Raw genomic sequence first — 18,939 nt, 5'->3', positions numbered from 1 at the left:
CAAACTGAGCCCTACAACCCCCACTCCACTGGTTAGCTGCCAGTCCCAGCCCCTGCTCCCTCCTGGGCCCCTGTCTGTACATTTCTGGAGTCCTACAAGAATGTTGAGATTCTAAGCCGACTCTCACCCAAAGAAGTAAACAACCAGGGGCCTCCAGGGGTAGAGAACATACGCAGACAGGTTCTGCTGCCTGTAGGCTTGATGTCCTTCCCCCACAACACGCCATGCTTGCCAGGCTGGAAGAGGGGCTCCAGGAACTCGGGAAACCTGGGCCTGTAGCTGGCATGTGGAAAAGAGGCCTGGAAAAGCACCACTCCTGTCCATGAAGCCCCACATGGAACCAGGTAATTGGGAAATACATGGGCACCAAGCCTGACCCCCCACTCAGACCCAGGTGGGAACTGCAGCAGTGACTTGCCCCTTCTGCCACTGGCTGTACCACTATGGGAGGGAGGAACATCTAGCCCCACATGTGAGTGGAGACACTAGGTGTGGGCAGGTTCCAATGGTTGCTGCAGCTGAACCTACCCAACCAGGTCCATGCAAGACCATCTCAGATGGGTGAGCACCTGGGTTGGGCAAGGACCTCCCTCAGAGAGTGAGAGCCACTGAGGGGGGTGTCACAGAGGCCCCTTTTCCTGCTCCAAGAACAGGTTGGGGGAGCATGGGGGACCTCTCCCACCTCCCAGCTGCTTCCAGGAGCCACTTCTTTCAAGATGAGGCACTCTCCTGCCTGCCTGTTCCCCATTTGGCTGCAATAGACTATTGCGAACATTCAGAGAAAAAGGGGCCTCACCTGTTTTCCCGGACACGTCAAAGGCAGGTGGGTATGCCCAGGGGACCTGGGGTAGAACCTGTACATCTGCTCACCCGCAGGCTATGCTGGCTTCATCTTATCTGTGTGATGGAGGTGGGGGTGGGGGTGGGGCTGGGGGTTACCAAGGGGTCATCACAGACAATGGACAAGTTCTACAAGAGCCAGGGAGAAGAGCCCTGTCCGTGCAGGCTGCCCAGCACCCAGCTCACACACACACACCTCTTATTTGACAGCTTCCCCAAAGCAGGCTTTGCAGTCCAGGCTCCCTGAGAAGCCTGGGGAGGAGACTCTGCCAGGCTGATGGGCCTGTCCCCAAAGGTGCCACCCTCACCAGGCTCATCCTGACAATCTTGGGTTATCTTTGCCTGAAGTTTTGGAGTGGGGACAAGGAGACAGCAGACAGTACGCATCACCCACCTTTCCGGAGACCATCAGCCCTCCAGACTGGGGCAGGTCAGACCTCCACTCGGGCGTTTTTCTCACTGGTTGCCAGCTGGGGGAAGCAGCACTTGTGAGTACCTACCTGCCTGTCTCCCCAGGTCCTGCTCAGAAACCCCATCTGCACCTTTGGAGAGACTGCCCTGAGCACACAGGCCCAGCAACAACCATCTACGGCCCCCGGGACCTAATCCCCTTCTACATGGGGTTCAGTGCATGTCACAGGCCCAGCAACCACATCTACGGCCCCCGGGACCTAATCCCCTTCTACATAGGGTTCAGTGCATGTGAGTCTACACTGGGCTCGATTCCTGCCCAGTGTATCCCTGCCAGATATCCCATGCCCACCTCGTTAAGAGCATGAGGCCACACAAACACACCCAGGCCGTCATGGTGATGGAGTGGCTGGGCTTCCACTTGCCCAGCCTTCATTGCTGGTTCAGAGCCAGCTGTGACCACATTCCTATCCCGAGATGGGACTTTGGAGACATTGTCCATAAGAGTCGCTGATCCCTTTTAAAGTTCCAGAAACAGAGGGCCCGCTGGTCCCCTAGAAATTTGGCACATGGGATAAGCCAAGGCTTGCCTTCAGGAACAGGTTTTCCACCACATCGCTGCCCAAGGCCCAGGGCATCCCCAAGTCCGTATGAAGCCTGCCTGCCATGTCCACAGCCCATGCCAACCCCTCCTGGAACCACTGGAATGCTTGTTCCTGGGCACGTGATAAGCCCAGACAGCTTCAGCCTTGCAGGACAACTATGCGCATCTGGCAGCAGTAGCCAGAGGGCCCATGGAAAGTTGGCGGTGAAGCCAGATGCTGTGAAAATACATTAGGCAAAACTGCATACTACGAAAGTGCTTTAAAATGCAGCAGCAGGAGAGGTGAAGACACAAACGAACAAGTGCGTAGTGACACATGGCTGTCAGAACACAGTAAAGAATCCACACTGCTTCCCCCCTTTACCTAGAAAAGGAGAGTTCTAGGCCACCTCCTCCTCGGCAGTGGCATCCTGATATTGCTGATATTCAGACACCAGGTCGTTCATGTTGCTCTCGGCCTCGGTGAATTCCGTCTCATCCATGCCCTCGCCCGTGTACCAGTGGAGGAAGGCCTTGCGCCTGAGCATTGCTGTAAACTGCTCTGAGACACGCCTGAAGAGTTCCTGGATGGCTGCGTTGGTCCCAATGAAGGTGGCCGACATTTTCAGCCCCCGGGGTGGGATGTCACAGACGGCTGTTTTTACGTTGTTGGAGAGCCAGTCAGCAAAGTAGCTGCTGTTCTTATCTTGAATGTTGAACATCTGTTCCTCCACCTCCCTCATGGGCTGCGACCCCTGAAAATGGAGCCGCCGTCAGGTAGCGGCCGTGATGGGGGTCGCAGGCCGCCATCATGTTCTTAGCATCAAACATCTGCCGGGTGAGCTCAGCCACGGTCAAGGCCCGGTACTGCTGGCTGCCCCGGCTGGTCAGTGGGGCGAAGCCGGGCATGAAGAAATGCAGCCGGGGAAACGGGACCATGTTCATGGCCAGCTTCCGCAGGTCGGCATTCAGCTGGCCTGGGAAGCGCAGGCACGTGGTGACCCCACTCATGGTCGCAGACACCAGGTGGTTCAGGTCACCATAGGTGGGTGTGGGCAGCTTTAGGGTCCTGGAACATATGACATACAGCGCTTCGTTATCTACGCAGAAGGTCTCATCCGCGTTTTCTATGAGCTGGTGGACTGAGAGGGTGGCGTTGTAGGGCTCCACCACGGTGTCCGACACCTTGGGTGAGGGCAGGATGCTGAATGTGTTTATGATCCTGTCTGGGTACTCCTCCCGGATCTTACTGAGCAGAAGGGTACCCATCCCAGACCCAGTCCCCCCACCCAGGGAGTGGGTCAGCTGGAAACCCTGCAGGCAGCCACAGCTCTCAGCCTCCTTTCTGACGACGTCCATCACTGACTCCATCAGCTCCGCGCCTTCTGTGTAGTGTCCCTTGGCCCAATTGTATCCAGCCCCACTCTGACCTGTAAGACAGTACAGCCAGTCACTCGATGGCCAGGTTTACGGTCATCAGTGGTCACCACCATAATGCAAAAAGGGCCAAGTGTCACGTGTGAGGTGAAAGCACCATTCACCCTGCAGGTGGAGCAAAAGAAACCCCCTCCCCCGGAGTTACAGGACAGCAGCTTCCCCTGTTAGGAATTAAGTCAGGAGTCAAACCTGAGATGGGCTAACAGACCTCACTGCAGGTAGAGCAAATGAAACCCCCTCCCCCGGAGTTACAGGACAGCAGCTTCCCCTTTAGGAATTAAGTCAGGAGTCAAACCTGAGAGGGGCTAACAGACCTTGCTGCAGGTAGCTCCTGCCCATTTTCAGGGAAGGCAGCAGCCACGGCCCCAACTCAGCTCCCTGCAGGGAGTTTACATCAGTAGCTCCTCACCTTGAGGAGACACCCGGGCCTTCCTCCCAAAGCCCGTTTAGGAGAGATGGACTGAGCGACTCGACTGGGAGGACAGGAGGATGTTCAGGGGCCCTGGCTCCACAGTTCCCACAGGATGACCTTGGGCCACTCCTAGATTTTGAGCTGCCCTGGCCCCAGCCCTCTCCCGCAGCTCATCGAAGATGAAGTTGTCTGGCCTGAAGACCTGACCGAAGGGCCTTGAGTGCACAGAGTCCATGGTGCAGGGCTCCAGATCCACGAGCACAGCGCGGGGCACGTACCTGTCACCTGCGTGGGGCGGGAGCGCATCAGGAGGGGAGGGCCGCGTTCCCAGGAGGGCATCTCACCGCTGGCCTCGTTGTAGTACACGTTGATGCTCTCCAGCTGCAGGTGGCTGTCCCCGTGGTAGGTGCCAGCGAAGTCCATGGCGTGTTCATCAGAGATCACCTTCCAGAACTGCCAGAGACGGGAGGGGCCAGACAGACCAGGGCTGAGTCATGAGGGCCCCCCAGCCCCTCTCCCACCCGCACCCCCATCCCTAGGCCGCCATGTCCCTGGGGTCCACCCCGGCCGTCTCGCCAGCACCTAGTTCCACCGCGTCCCCGGCAGGGATCCCAAGGGCCGCAATGCAGGGACTCCTCCCCCGCCACTGCCAACATCTTCCCTGGCTCCCCCGGCAGGCCCGGGCTGGGCCCTCAGAGCCCCCGCTGCCAACCTTGGCGCCGAGCTGGTTCCCGCACTGCCCGGTCTGCGTGAGCACGATTTCCCTCATGGCCAAGGCGGGATCAGGGCTGTAGGAGAAAGGTGAGAAGGAGGAGCAGACGCTCAGCGACCCAGCCTGCCCTCCGCCAACGCTTAAATAGCCCTGCGCTCACCTCCCCCAGCCTCGGATTGGGCTCCCAGAATAAGCAACAGCTTTGCTTCCACACAGGTGCACCCACCTGTGAATCCCTTGGCGTTGAACGTCTGTTGGAAAGCTCAGGTGTCCTTGCGTGGTCCTTTCCACGTTGGGGAAAGCTGCTCAGCAGGAGAACTTCCTCGTGCTTCTTTAGTAAGACTAAATCCCTAGCTGAGCTGAAACTGAATTTTCCTCCCATGTGGGAGGGGAAGACTCTTGTTTCCATATTCACAGAGTGCCTTTGCAAGTGTCCTAGATTGATGACATATTTTTGTAATGGATGCGTCCTTTCATCTATTAGGAGATCTGTGGTTAGGAAAGGCCTTCCGTATGTTAACTCAACAGACTTAATTATACGTTTTACTTTGGAGCAGTTCAAACCCGCAGTAAGCTATGGGTGTTAGAGATAGTCAGGCCTCTGATTTAGCTAGAGTCTTCTTTAGAGTAGGATTAGCCCTTTCACCTTTCCAGAGGACTGCAGTCTCCAGCAGAGTGAAGGTAATATTGGATTCTTAAAGCTGAGGATAGGTGTTGGGATACGCCTGCTGTGAAAGATGGGCCATTGTCACTTTGCAGGCTTTTAGATTACCCAAACTGAGGAGTTATTTCTTCCGGTAAACATTTTTCAGATGGGGTGGGGAGTGCCTCGAACTAACCAGTGAAGGTATCAGTAAGCATTAGCAAATATTTGAATCTCCTGCAGAAAGACATTGGGGCACATTAGAGTTGCCAGTTCTCACCTGGATAGGTTCCTCAACTTTGGACATGTTTAACTGGAGAAGGAGAAAATTGCTGGCCGTTTGGGTCACGTTAGGCACAGAGCTCACGGTGCTGAGTCACCTGTTTTAGTGTCTTGAAAAGATTTACCCCTATAAACAAATGAGACATTAACAGAAACAATCCCTTCTAGGGTGAAAAGAATCATGAAAGTGCTGAGTTATGTTCCTGTGATTGGTACTTGACATTAATAATTTATTACCATCATTCAGTCAGCCAGAGGGGCCCTGGAATGAAATGCAATCCCTGGCCCATTTTTGTTCTTCTTCAGAGTATTCCGGCCCAGTTCTATGTATGCTGACCAGCACGCCCATAAGCTTCACTGGCCTTTCAGTGCAGGGGCCTTGGCTGCAGCATCTACAAGGGCATTTCCTTTTACATGGTCCGTCTCTCTTTTGATGTCCACTGCAATTAATTATAGTCACTTTCTGGCAGCAAAGCAGCATTCTAACAAACTCAAAATCTGAATGATGTTGTATGGAAAAGCCCTTGGGGGTCAGGAGTCCCTACCCATTCCAAATTGCAGCATAAACATGAAGCAAAAAAAAAATCATACTTGGAATCAGTGTAAATATTAATTTTTAAATCCTTTCCAACTGCAGGGGCCTAGTAAGTTCAATTAACTCAGCTTTTTGAGCTGAGGTCGAGGCCAGCAAGGCTTGTGCCTTGATTCTCTTGTGCTAATAGTAGCATATCTAGCCCTCCTGTTTTCCTGATGCATAAAACAACTTGCATCTGTTAACCACTCTTCCTCAGGATGGTCAAGTCTGGCCTGCTAGAATACATTTGTTTCATAACCTGTGACATGCTTTGGCTGTGTCCCCAGTCAAGTCTTATCTTGAATTGTAGCTCCCATAATTCCCATATATCATGGGAGGGACCCAGTGGGAGGTAATCGAATCAGGGGATGGGTCTTTCCCATGCTGTTCTCGTGACAGAGAATAAGCCTCATGAGATCTGATGGTTTATTTATTTATTTATTTTTGAGACAGTCTTGCTCTGTTGCTCAGGTTGGAGTGCATTGTCATGATCTTGGCTCACTGCAACCTCTGACTCCTGGGTTCAAGTGATTCTCCTTTCTCAGCTTCCTGAGTAGCTGAGATTACAGGTGCCCACCACCATGCCTGTTTAATTTTTGTACTTTTAGTATAGACGGGGTTTCACCATGTTGGCCAGGCTGGCCTCCATCTCCTCACCTCAGGTCATCCACTGCCTTGGTCTCCCAAAGTGCTGGGATTACAGCTGATGGTTTTATAAAGGAGACTTTCCCTACACAAGCTCTTTTGACTGCTGCCATGTAAGAGATGTGACTTTGTTCCTCACTTGCCTTCTGCCAAGAGTGTGAGGCCTCCCCGACCATGTAGAACTGTGAGTCAATTAAACCTCTTTTCTTTATAAGTTACCCAGCCTCAGATATGTCTTTATTAGCAGCATGAGAACAGACTAATACAATCTGTATGCCAGAAAGGCTAGGAGCACCTTCGGACTCTGGCAGATAAGTAGCTGGGTTTGTGATTTGGCAGGCTTTAAGGGTTATGTCTGGAGTGTCTAGCAATAAGGCCTGACACTTTCATAAATGTTCTCCTATTAACCACTTGTGCCCTTTAGTTTCTAAGACCTTCTTCCCTTGGTGTGGGGTCAAAAACCTGTAGGTACTGTTCTAATGTTAGTTTATTAGCTTTGCCTACTAGAAAAGTGGTAGCAGCAATAGCTCTAAGACATCAAGGCCATCCTGAGGCCACCTGGACTATCTGCTTAGAAAATTAGGCTACTGGCCTTGGAATGTCCCCCAGTGTTGGGACAAGATTACCCAAGACCTATGACTTGCTTTTTGGTCAGATAAAGAAAAAATGGTTCATCCAACCTGGGGACTCCCACGGCTGCAGCAGAGCCCAATTTCTCCTTGAGAGTATTGAAGGTTTGCTTGCAGTTCTACTTACATTCTAGAAGCCCTAAATCTTTCCCTTCAGTGTATCATATAACGGGTTGGCTACATATCCAAATCTGGGCACCCATAAGTAGCAGTACCCAGCCATCTCCTAAAAAAGCCCACAGTCATTCGTCGGACTAGGACCCTTAGATGACTAAAATAACTTTTTTATCTTCTAGGGATGTTGATCAGTTCCAGAGGTTAAGATAGATTCCAAATATTTAAGTCTTTGAGTCAAAATCTGAGCCCTGTATGGTGATACCATATATCTGCAAGTTCCCAGGAAATTTACCAACTTAACAGTATTATTATTTGAGTCTTCTTTAGTTGGGCTAGCAATGAGCAAGTCACCTACATACTGAATAATTGTGTCCCTTTCCAATTGTAGATTTCTTAAGTTCTTAGCTAGAGCATTTTCAAATAAGTGGGGGCTATCCCAGAACCCTTCAGGGATGACTGTCCAGGTTAGTTTGGAGGCTGAATCCACATCTGGATCAGTCCATTCAAAGGCAAACATATTATGAATCTGGATGCATTGAGATGCAGAAAAATGCATCTTTCAGATTTAAGAATGTAAACCAGCTTGCATCCACTATGACTTGGTAAGTTTTGGGGACAATGAGGTGTATGGAGACAACTGCATTTCTTAATGCTCTAAGGGTTCTGAGAAATCTGTACTTGCCATTAGGCTTTTTATCTGGTAATATGCGAGTATTGTAAGGAGACTCTCATGGCCTTCATAACTCATATGGCAAGAATTTGGCAATAAGGGGTTGAATTTCCCCTCATGCTTCCTGCCTTAAAATGTATTGTCACTTCTGAGGGCAGGAGAGCTAGGCTGAAGTTGGATTTGAATGGGGGAGGTGTTTAGTGCATTTCCCAGAGCCTGTGTGGCCCAAACCTCAAGATTTACTTGATACATTACCTCAGGTGGTAAATGTGACAGCTCATTCTTAACTTCTTTTTTTTCCCCGAGGGGTCAGGAACAAAAGTAACCCTTGCTATGCTTTATGATCTGTGAAGGTGACCATGACTTGGTCTCCTGAGTCAATAAACCTCTCCCTAGTAAGAGGTCAGGCATTCAGACAGTACTAAAAAAGGTAGGTGAGAAGCCCAGAGGCCCTGGAGGACAACTTAGAAGATAGCAAAAGCAGTTATTTTGGGCTTGTCCATCATGAGAAGACAGGAGCCCATTGTACTGAATCAGGACAGAGTCATCTGCTCCCATACCTAATAAGAAGTTAATACTCCTACCTGCCACTTCAAGAGTCACCTGAGCCTCCTCCATCTCTCCATAGCTAATAGTCCAATAGGAGTGGCAGGAAGTATCAGGCCCTCCCACTTGCGAGTCTGCTGGGCTCTAAGGATGGCTCCCTTGGAAGCACGGTGCGTTTCCTTCGGCAGTGGCCGACCTTCTTACAGAAGGCACATTGATTTATATCCATGGCACAGTGGCCCAGAGGCACAGACTGGGACTTTCACCTTCTCACTTCCTCTGTGAGGGCCAGGGTTAAGGGGCTGCCTCTGAAGTGGTGGAGAGCACAAGGCTGCAGCTAGAAGCTGGGCCTCTTGACAGATTTGGTTTATTTTATGTTTTCTCTGCCCTATTCCTGTGATGGAAAACTGCAAAATCCAAATCTAAAATCTGATCCATGGGAGTCTGGAAGCCAAAGGCTGCTTTTGGAAGCTTCCTGCAGATATCAGAAGCAGGCTGGTCTATAAAGTAAACTCCTAGCAAAGCCTGTCCCTTCTTGGAGTAAGGGTCAGCGTTAGTGTATTTTCTCAAGGTCTAAATTATCCACCCTTGTAATAAGGCTAGGTTTTCATCTTTTCCGAGTAATTTTCCAGACTTTATAAAAATTAAAAAGCTTTATCACACTCTTTTTTATTCCTTCAAGGAGTCAAATGATCATAATTTTTTCTCTCTATATCCCACTTTCTTCCTAATTCATTTGTCTTTTCTAGATTCTAGTTCTCTTTTGGGTCCTAGTCAGGCACTGCTGTGCCTCCTACTTGATAGGTGTCATGTCCCTGGTTGCAGGCTGCCACCCTAAAAGCATGTGCTCTACCACTCCCATCACACACTGCTTTTCTTTTTTCTTTTTTTTTTTTATTATACTTTAAGTTTTAGGGTATATGTGCACCACGTGCAGCTTTGTTACATATGTATACATGTGACATGTTGGTGTGCTACACCCATTAACTCGTCATTTAGCATTAGGTATATCTCCTAATGCTATCCCTTCCCCCTCCCCCCACCCCACAACAGGCCCCGGTGCATGATGTTCCTCTTCCTGTGTCCATGTGTTCTCATTGTTCAATTCTCACCTGTGAGTGAGAACATGCTGTGTTTGGTTTTTTGTCCTTGTGGTAGTTTGCTGAGAATGATGCTTTCCAGCTTCATCCATGTCCCTACAAATGACATGAACTCATCATTTTTTATGGCTGCATAGTATTCCATGGTGTATATGTGCCGTATTTTCTTAATCCACTCTATCATTGATAGGCACTTGGGTTGGTTTGAAGTCTTTGCTATTGTGAATAGTGCCGCAATAAACATACGTGTGGATGTGTCTTTATAGCAGCATGATTTATAATCCTTTGGGTATATACCCAGTAATGGGATGGCTGGGTCAAATGGTATTTCTAGATCTAGATCCATGAAGAATCACCACACTGACTTCCACAATGGTTGAACTAGTTTACAGTCCCACCAACAGTGTAAAAGTGTTCCTATTTCTCCACATCCTCTCCAGCACTTGTTGTTTCCTGACTTTTTAATGATCACCATTCTAACTGGTGTGAGATGGTATCTCACTGTGATTTTGATTTGCATTTCTCTGATGGCCAGTGATGATGCGCATTTTTTCATGTGCCTGTTGGCTGCATAAATGTCTTCTTTTGAGAAGTGTCTGTTCATATCCTTCACCCACTTTTTGATGGGTTCGTTTGTTTTTTTCTGGCAAATTCGTTTGAGTTCATTGTAGATTCTGGATATTAGCCCTTTGTCAGATGAGTAGATTGCAAAAATTTTCTCCCATTCTGTAGGTTGCCTGTTCACTCTGATGGTAGTTTCTTTTGCAGTGCAGAAGCTCTTTAGTTTAATTAGATCCCATTTGTCAATTTTGGCTTTTGTTGCCATTGCTTTTGGTGTTTTAGACATGAAGTCCTTGCCCATGCCTATGTCCTGAATGCTATTGCCTAGGTTTTCTTCTAGGGTTTTTATGGTTTTAAGTCTAACATTTAAGTCTTTAATCCATCTTGAATTAATTTTTGTATAAGGTGTAAGGAAGGGATCCAGTTTCAGCTTTCTACATATGTCTGGCCAGTTTTCCTAGCACCATTTATTAAATGGGGAATCTTTTCCCCATTTCTTGTTTTTTGTCAGGTTTGTCAAAGATCAGATAGTTGTAGATATGTGGCATTATTTCTGAGGGCTCTGTTCTGTTCCACTGGTCTATACCTCTGTTTTGGTATCAGTACCATGCTGTTTTGGTTACTGTAGCCTTGTCAGTTTGAAGTCAGGTAGCGTGATGCCTCCAGCTTTGTTCTTTTGGCTTAGGATTGACTTGGCAATGTGGGCTCTTTTTTGTTTCCATATGAACTTTAAAGTAGTTTTTTCCAATTCTGTGAAGAAAGTCATCAGTAGCTGGATGGAGATGGCATTGAATCTATAAATTACCTTGGGCAGAATGGCCATTTTCACAATATTGATTCTTCCTACCCATGAGCATGGAATGTTCTTCCATTTGTTTGTATCCTCTTTTATTTCATTGAGCAGTTGTTTGTAGTTCTCTTTGAAGAGATTCTTCACATCCTTTGTAAGTTGGATTCCTAGGTATTTTATCAACCAAAAAAAGTCCATGACCAGATGGATTCACAGCCTAATTCTACCAGAGGTACAAGGAGGAGCTGGTACCATTCCTTCTGAAACTATTCCAATCAATAGAAAAAGAGGGAATCCTCCCTAACTCATTTTATGAGGCCAGCATCATCCTGATACCAAAGCCTGGCAGAGACACAACAAAAAATGAGAATTTTAGACCAATAACCCTGATGAACATCTATGCAAAAATCCTCAATAAAATACTGGCAAACTGAATCCAGCAGCACATCAGAAATCTTATCCACCATGATCTAGTGGGCTTCATCCCTGGGATGCAAGGCTGCCTCAACATATGCAAATCAATAAATGTAATCCAGCATATAAACGGAACCAAAGACAAAAACCACATGATTATCTCAATAGATGCAGAAAAGGCCTTTGACAAAATTCAACAATGGTTAATGCTAAAAACTCTCAATAAATTAGGTATTGACATATCTCAAAATAATAAGAGCTGTCTATGACAAACCCACAGCCAATATCACACTGAATGGGCAAAAACTGGAAGCATTCCCTTTGAAAACTGGCACAAGACAGGGATGCCTTCTCTCACCACTCCTATTCAACATAGTGTTGGAAGTTCTGACCAGGGCAATCATGCAGGAGAAGGAAATAAACGGTATTCAATTAGGGAAACGGGAAGTCAAATTGTCCCTGTTTGCAGATGACATGATTGTGTATCTAGAAAACCCCATCTTCTCAGCCCAAAATCTCCTTAAGCTGATAAGCAACTTAAGCAAAGTCTCAGGATACAAAATCAATGTGCAAATATCACAAGTATTCTTTATTATTATTATTATTATTATTATACTTTAGGTTTTATGGTACATGTGCGCAATGTGCAGGTAAGTTACATATGTATACATGTGCCATGCTGGTGCACTGCACCCACTAACTCGTCATCTAGCATTAGGTATATCTCCCAATGCTATCCCTCCCCCCTTCCTCCACCCCACAACAGTCCCCGAAGTGTGATGATCCCCTTCCTGTGTCCATGTGTTCTCATTGTTCAATTCCCACCTATGAGTGAGAATATGCGGTGTTTGGTTTTTTGTTCTTGCGATAGTTTACTGAGAATGATGATTTCCAATTTCATCCATGTCCCTACAAAGGACCATCCCATTACTGGGTATATACCCAAAGGACTATAAATCATGCTGCTATAAAGACACATGCACACGTATGTTTATTGCGGCATTATTCACAATAGCAAAGACTTGGAACCAACCCAAATGTCCAACAATGACAGACTGGATTAAGAAAATGTGGCACATATACACCATGGAATACTATGCAGCCACAAGCATTCTTATACACCAATAACAGACAGAGAACCAAATCATGAGTGAACTCCCATTCACAATTGCTTCAAAGAGAATAACACACTGCTTTTCTACCATGCAGCAGGTAAACATAAATATATGTAAATCTTGTCTGGTCAGATCACACATCAAGATTAGCCTCTTAAATTTGTCTATGTATTTTCCAGGCACCTCTGAAAACTGTTTTAGTTTTTCCTTGCATATGGCTAATTCAGACATAGAAAAGGGTATGTATATCTATATAATGTTCCTATTATCATTTATCATTTCCCAGAGAGGGCAAACATTCAACTTTGCCAGCTGATAAGAGGCCCCACTGCATGTTGTTCTGGTGAAGCTCGGGTGTTCAAACAGTGGGGTATGTATGTAAGACAGGACCCGAAGGGCAGGGAGAAGATGATAACTGGACACTAGATAACCCTGGAAAACTAGAAGAAATTAATAACATGTTGCATACCTCACCAGAAGTGGAAGGAGTCTGACTGTGTTCTTATGGGATTGTCGGACTGGCAGGAGGAGTTCAGCCCCAGCTAAGGAAAGCCTAATATTAAGAGGCACTTGCATTAAAAGGGTAATCAATTATGTGCCATCCCTATTTTGTCTTTTCCTCCATCAAACATATAGAAGCCCATTTTAGTTTTTATCCTGACCAAGCATCAGAGAAAGCTACATGTAAAGTATTCCCTCCCACTTAGTTTCTCTTCTATAAAACAAATTAAGCTGCAAAAAAAGGAGTTAGACTGAACAGGGGAAATGGGAAGGCTGTAACTTGTATATTGTAATGTATTAGTCCATTTTCACACTGCTATGACAAAACTGACAAAACTCTTTCAGGAAAAAAGTTGCATGCTGGGTTTAGAAAGTAGGGTCCTGCTGCCCTATACCAGCTCATCAAAGATGACCTTATGGTTAAGAAATGAGAGAAAACTGTTAAGAAAAAGTCTCACGTTCTCCATCTTGAGGCTAATTGTTTGCAGAGGGTTGTCATAAAAGAGGCTGTCACTAAACAGGCATATCTGATTCTATCATGTAGGGCTGTTAAATACCACATTTCAATTTCTAGTCATAATGATGGAGAGGTTATTGCTGATTTTTTCTGATAATTAAGGTACAAAAATACTAGGTTCCAAGATATCTCTTTTTTTCAGTGTCACTTGGACCAGTGACAAATTAAGTAAGCAATCAGCTAGAAGTCAGACGATCACTGAGGAAAGGAAAAGCTAAACTGTTTGGGGCCTCTTTCCTGGGGCAGCCTCCAGGCTACTACAAAACAGAGGAGGTGAGCAGAACGGTGACAAGATGCAGAGCACTCAGGTGAGGGACAGAGAGCACAAGGTGCACAGTCCAAAAAGAGAAAGTGGTAAACATCTTTTTTAGCCAAATCCATTCTTCTCAATATTCCCAAGGGCCTCTAACCCTGTGGGCTTGACCTCTAATCTGAGTATGACTCCCCCGGGCCTCTAACTTTGGGCTGAGTCTCTCACCCTAACATTATGCCCTAGGGCCTCTCACTTAAGTAGTAGTCGATAATCATTCTTGCCCACCAGAATGGCTTCACAACTCTAAAAGATGGCCCACTTGCCAGGTGTTAGCTGATTGATTCCGTGTGGATTGTTTTCCTTGGAGTGGGGGTCTTGTCTTGGTGTCCCTTCATGGTGTTGCTGAAAGATGTTGCTGGAAAAGAGGGTCCTGATACAGACCACAAAGTAGGATTCTTAGACCTTGGGCAGGAAAAAATTTCAGGTGAGTCAAAGAGCACAGTGAAAGAAGCAAGTTTACCAGAAATGACTCCATTAGAGTTGGACATCCTCGGAAAACAAGAGCAGGAATGCATTGTCTTTTGTTAGTGTCTCTACTTATAAGTAACCATAAAGAGAAAGAGTTATAATTAAACTTGGAAGGTGCAGATGTACTCACTAAAGTTGGGGCTATTGGTTTTAACAATGATCATTAACCTGTTGACCTAAGCTAGCTCATTAATATTATCCTTACAGAAAAAATGCTGCACTCCTAGGACATTTATACATTTTTCAGGCTTAGTGGAAGATGCCTTGTATGACCACAAAAATTCTGCAATTGTAATTTGTGGCCAGCTAAAACTTGTGGCTATTTTCAGACCATGAGTATTAATCTTCTAGATGCCTTGTGAGTACGTAGCTACTCATATTAAGATAGAGTATTCTAGTCATGTTTATTAAACTAGAAGCTTGGTAACCATGAGCTCCTCTAACACAACAAGTCTACTCCTCAAGGAGAAAATGTATTTCTCAGGAATTCTGTGCATTTTGTTTGATGGAATTTGGTATGTTTACCAAAATGGCAGAGAAGAGTGAAATTAGTCCTCAAAGATTTCTCAAGATTGGATATAAAGTAAACAAAATGATTATAGGTAATATGCAAGTTGATACAGTTGATATTCAAAAGAAATTTTGTTTGAAACACAATGAGATTTTTATTTTTACCTATTTATTATTATTATTATTTTGAGACAGAGTCTTCTCTGTTGCCCAGGCTGGAGTGTAGTGCACCATCTTGGCTCACTGAAACCTCTGCCTCCCAGGTTCAAGCAATTCTCCTGCCTCAGCTTCCCAAGTAGCTGCGATTACAGGCATGCATCAACACACGCAGCTAATTTTTGTATCTTTAGTATAGATGGGGTTTCACTCTGTTGGCTGGGCTGGTCTCAAACCCCTGACAACAAGTGATCTGCCCACCTTGGCCTCCCAAATTTCTGGGATTACAGGCATGAGCCACTGCTCCCAGCCACAGTGAGATTTCTAAATAATTCTAACTGATTTCCTGCTGTTGAGCAGGGAGCTGAGTAAATTCAACAGATCGTGGGCCTAAAGTAGGAGAAGACTGAGGACAAACTCTAGAACACATGTGATTAAATTAATTACAATTGAAACCAAATAAAATTTAATAAGGCTGTACCTTTTAGTTTCAAGACATTTCCCCTCACTTTGAAATGTGGTGTTATTCAGTGGAAAAGAACAGGGTTCCCTGCAGGGATTGATTGACTGAAAGATATAGCTCAGGATTAAAAATCCTTTTTTCCACTTATAAACTAAAAATAAATTTTGTCATAAAAGAGGCTGTCACTAAACAGGCATATCTGATCTTATCATGTAGGGTTGTTAAATACCACATTTCAACTTCTAGTCATAATGATGGAGAGGTTATTGCTATAAACTAAACTAAAAATAAATAAACTAAAAATAAATTTCTAAGCCCCTATTGACTAAATGGACCCCTCTTCTTGGATAAGGACATTCCAAAGTTAACCTGAACAGCTAGTTCAAGCCATGGGTCACACATGCCTCATTATACTCTCCTCCCTTTGGTTTTAATTTTAATTTCAATTTTTAATTTATTTTTGTGGGTACATAGTTGGTATATATATTTATGGGGGTACATGACATACTTTGATACAGGCATGCAAAGAGTAATGCATAAAAAAAATGGGGTGTCCATCCCCTCAAGCATTTATATGTTGTGTTATAAACAATCTAATTATACTCTTTTAGTTTTTTAAAATGTATAGTTAAATTATTTTTTACTATAATCACCTTGTTGTGCTATCAAATACCGTCTTATTCATTCTTTCTAACAATTTTTTGTACCCATTTCGCATCCCCACTAACGGCCTGTTCCCTCACTGCCCTTCCCAGCCTCTGGTAACCATCCTTATACTCTCCATCTCTATGACACCAATTGTTTCGAATTTTAGCACACACAAATAAGTGAGAACATGTGACATTTGTCTTTCTGTGCCTGACTTATTTCACTTAACATAAAGACTTTCAGTTCCATTTATGTTATTGCAAATGGCAGCCTCTCATTCTTTCTTATAGCTGAATAGTACTCCATTGGGTATATGCACCACATTTTCTCCATCCAGTCAGCTGTTGAGGGACATTTAAATTCCTTCCAAATCTTGGCTATTATAAACCCTGCTGTAGCAAATATGAGAGTGCCAATATGTCTTTGATTTACCAATTTTATTTCTTTTAGACATATACTAAGCAGTGGGATTGCTGGATCATATAGTAGCTCTATTTTTAGTTATATCAGGAACATCCAAACTGTCCTTAAATGTGCTCCCAACAGCAGTGTACAAGGATTCCCTTCACTCCACATACTTACCAGCATTGTTTTTTTACTGACTTCTGCATAAAAGCCCCCTTAACTGGGGTGAAATGATATCTCATTTTGGGTTTGATTTGCATTTCTATGATGATCAGTAATGTGTAGCACCATTTCATTTGCCTGTTTGACATTTGTATGTCTTCTTTTCATAAATGTCTATTTACATTTTTTGTCCACCCTTTAATTGGATTATTATATTTTTTATATAATTTTTTGAATTCAACATATTATAGTGTATTATTCTGTTTCAGCATTGGTATAAAAAAATAATCAAGACTGGGTTATCTATTTATTTAGTGAGATGAAGTCTTGATCTGTTGCCCAGGCTGAAGTGCAGTGGTGCAGTCTCGGCTCACTGCAACCTCTGCCTCCTGGTTCAAGCAACTCTCTGCCTCAGCCTCTTGAGTAGCTGGGATTACAGGCACCTGCCACCATGCCTGGCTAATTTTTGTATTTTTAGTAGAGACGGGGTTTCACCATCTTGACCAGGCTGGTCTTGAACTCCTGACCTCGTGATCTACCTGCCTCGGCCTCGCAAAATGGTGAGATTACAGGCATGAACCGCCGCACCTGGCAAGACTGGGTAATTTATAAAGGAAATGGGTTTAATTGACTCACAGTTCCACATGGCTTGGCAGGCCTCAGGAAACTTACACTCATGGCAGATGGGGAAGCAGGCAGCTCTTACATGACAGCAGGCGAGACAGCATGTATGTGAAGCAAAGGGGGAAGAATCCCTTATAAAACCATCAGATCTCATGAGAACTCACTCATTATCAGAAGAACAGCATGGGGGAAACCACCCCCATGATCCAATCACCTTCTACCAGGCCTCTCCCTCAAAACCTGGGGATTACAATTCAATATGAGATTTGGATGGGGACACAAACCCTAACCATATCATGCAGCTATTAATTGCTTTTCAGATGGATAATTTACAAATATTTTCTCCAATTCTGTGGATTTTCTCTTCACTTTGTTTATTGTTTCCTTCACTTTAAAACGGCTTTCTGACTTGCTGTAATCCCATTTGCCCGTGTTTGTTTTGGTTGTCTGTGCTTATGGGGCATTATTTAAGAAATTTTTGCCCAAACCAATGCCCTAAAGAGTTTCCCCAATGTTTTATTGTAAAAGTGTGATACTTTGAGCATTAGGTTTAAGTCTTTAATTCATTTTAATTTAATTTGATTTTTGTATGTGTCAAGAAATAGGGTTCTAGTTTTATTCTTCTGCCTATGGCTTGCCAGTTTTCCCAGCCCTATTTATTACAAAAACTGTCTTATTTTTTATTGTATGTTCTTGGCACTTTTGTTGAAAATAAGTTTAGTTTAGCTGTATGAGTTTGTTTCTAAGGTCTCTACTTCGTTCCATTTGTCTTTATGTCTGTTTTTATGCTACTGTCATGCTGTTTTAATTACTATAACTTAGTAGTATAATTTAAAACCAGGTAATGGAATTCCTCCATTTTTTTTTTATATACTCAGCATAGCTTTGACTATTGTGGTGTTTTGTGACAGTTCCATATAAATTTCAGAATTTTTTTTCTATTTCTGTGAGGAATGTCTTTTTTTTTTTTTTAGATGGCATCTCACTGTGTCACCTAGGTTGGAGTGTACTGATGCGATCTCAGCTCACTGCAATCTCTGCCTCCTGGGTTCAAGCAATTATCTGCCTCAGCCTCCTGAGTAGCTGGGAAGGCACCCGCCACCACGCCCGGCTAATTTTTTTGTATTTTTAGTAGAGATGGGGTTTCACCAAGTTGGCCAGGCTGGTCTTGAACTCCTGACCTCGTGATCCACCAACCTTGGCCTCCCAAAGTGCTGGGATTACAGGGATGAGCCACTGCCCCTGGCCTGTTACTTTGACAGAGATGGCATGAAATGTATAGATTGCTTTGGATTGTATGGACATTTTACAAAAATACTGATTCTTCCAATCTGTGAACATAAAAATATCTTTCCAATTTTTGGTTCCTCTTTCATTTCTTTTATCAGTGTTTTACAGTTTTAATTGTTGAGAACTTTTATTTCTTTGGTAAATTCCCACACATTCTGTTTTATTTGTGGCTATTGCAAATAGTATTATATTTTTGAATTCTTTTTCAGTTTGTTGACTGTTGGCATATAGAAATCCTACTGATTTGTATATGTTGATTGTGTATTCTGCAAATTTACTCAAGTTATTACTTCGAATAGTTTTTTGGTGGATGTATTAGGCTATTATCACATTGCTATAAAAAATAATCAGTGACTGGTTAATTTATAAAGAAAATAGATTTAATTTGTTCATGGTTCTAC

The 18,939-nt window shown here is 44.6% G+C and overlaps 1 pseudogene; it reads right to left on the bottom strand.

Annotated features, from left to right (window-relative positions):
* Nucleotides 1-2,281: 2,281 nt before the first annotated feature.
* Nucleotides 2,282-4,452, bottom strand: LOC129053747 (tubulin beta-8 chain-like; annotated as a pseudogene).
* Between the last annotated feature and the right edge of the window lie 14,487 nt (nucleotides 4,453-18,939).

This window comes from Pongo abelii, chromosome 17 (genome assembly GCF_028885655.2).
Source record: "Pongo abelii isolate AG06213 chromosome 17, NHGRI_mPonAbe1-v2.0_pri, whole genome shotgun sequence".
Lineage (NCBI taxonomy): Eukaryota > Metazoa > Chordata > Mammalia > Primates > Hominidae > Pongo > Pongo abelii.
Note: the sequence above shows the minus strand (reverse complement) of the source record. Positions and strands in the feature narration are given on the sequence as shown.